The sequence below is a fragment of the Alligator sinensis genome, unplaced genomic scaffold (assembly GCF_000455745.1).
Source record: "Alligator sinensis unplaced genomic scaffold, ASM45574v1 scaffold1170_2, whole genome shotgun sequence".
NCBI lineage: Eukaryota > Metazoa > Chordata > Crocodylia > Alligatoridae > Alligator > Alligator sinensis.
This window is the reverse complement of record NW_005843180.1, coordinates 279,574-281,599: the sequence shown is the minus strand read 5'-3', so window position 1 is coordinate 281,599 and position 2,026 is coordinate 279,574.

Here is a 2,026-nt window from a genome sequence, read left to right as displayed (position 1 = left end):
TTATATATGCTCCATATCCCCTGCCTCGTTGCACTTTCATTTATTGCAGGGAAGCATTTGCCAAGACAAGCAGCTGAGAGGCAGGTACACACGTTAAGTCAAGTACACAGCATGGGAACAGGGGAGACTCACAAATAAGCAGCATTTCTGTTTGCTATCCCCACCAAGATCCCTGCATTGCTTGTGGCTGAGCAAGGGACCTTGTTTGCAGACCTGAGTGTGTGTTGTGTGTGGAAAACAAGGCTGTGCACGGCAGGGTAGAGGCACCGACGAATTCCACGTTACTTCAAGGCTGTTTCTGTCCCGGGTGAGTTTGTGCCAGGCGGTGTAGTGTTGACCCCCAGGTTTGGACTGGACCCCGGGAGCTGCCAGAAGCTAAGCAGAGCTTGCCTGGAATAACCCAGGATGCTACCGACAGTGGTGGTGCGGCTCCCCGCGACCCTCGCACAGTGTCGCAGCGTAAAGACGTGGCACCACGGTGGTGATCACCTGTGGTCATGAGAAAGCAGCTTCCCTGTCACGGGACCCCTTCGCCCTTTGGGGAGTGCAAGCACGACGACCTGCAGTGCTGCAACGGCTCTCCGGCTCCGTGTGCAAGTCCAGCAGCAATAGGACTGACCGCAGAAAGGTGCACTTTTCCCCAAGTGTTGAGTTGTCAGAGATGCTTTTAACCTTCCAAAAAGCACCTTCCGGTCTGTGAGATGCTGTTTCAGTTCATGTCCAACCCGACTGGACGTTGCTTTGCACGGTTCCAAGGTCGCCACTATCTGCCCCAAAAGGAGCTGCCTTTCGGAGGCAGGGTCCGTGGAGCCCTGTGAAATTTTCTGGACAGTTTGCAGTGCTTGGATGAACGGTGGCAGATAATTAGTAGCAATGAAAACTGGGCCCTTGTGAGGTGACAGCAAACTGCAGTCAAGTCGCTGAGGCTTCTTCTCCACCATCACAACCAACTTGTTCCCCAGTCCCCCAGGCAGCGCTGCTTCCGCGCCTGGCTGCAAAGGGCTCCCGAAGCCCATCGCAGCGAAAGGGAGCGTGGAGGGCATTTTCCCCACGTCCCTCGGAAAGCACCTGATGTGTCTCTGACATTCAGAGTATCCCCAAGGCCCATAATTACAGTTCTGGAGGGTGAAGGGGCTTTGTCCTCAGAAAAGACCAAGTTGCATCAAGCAGTACAAAAAGCTAAGCCGGCACCTCGTGTCCTTATCCCCCCCAAGGAAATCCCCCAAGAGCCTGCCTGGACCCAGGCGCTTTCTTGAAGAAATGGGGAGCAGAGAAGTGGGGCACAAATCCCTGCAAAATGGGGAAACCAAAACCGACCCCCGCAACCCTGTGACTGTTGTTAAATGTTCGTGGTCTTTACCCACTCGTGGTTTCTTTGGAAAGCTCCCAAGGCGCTGGGGCCTTGCCAAGCGCGCGGGGCTCTCCACGTCATTTCTCTGGGGTTTGAGACAGCAGAGTCCTGCCAAAGACAAACTACGGTGTTGCCAGGAGCACACAACGTACCAGCCAAAGGCTGCACCTCCCTCCAGCTGTCTGGGAGACCTGCAGATCAGATACCTTCCACACCAGCCTAAAGAGGGGAAGAGATGGGAACAAATGGGTTTAAATGACCCCGGCAGTCAGCACGGACCACGCCGCCCCCGTGCAGGCATGTGGAAGGGATCAGAGGTCAAAAAACAACGCTGAAGACACAGGTTTCACCCCTCTGGTCCCCCGGCTGTCTGCCTGATCTGGGGCTATAACTTCCCACCCCCGTGGGTCCTACGTCTCATAATATCTCCTGCTTCAGAGGCCTTCTGTGTGTGAAGCCATGTAAGCGCTAGGCTGAACGAGCAGCTCCTGGCGTGAGATGGGCTTGTGGCGGCAAAGCCCCGGACCGGTGAGCCCGTCCAGCAGCAAATGGGTCGAGAAACCGGACCCCGTGAACCGTTGCTGGGGGTTGTGCGAGGAAGGAGGCTGCAATGGTTCAGACACAGCACGAGCAGGCTGGACACCCTTGCCAACGCCATCATGCCGGGCGCAGGGG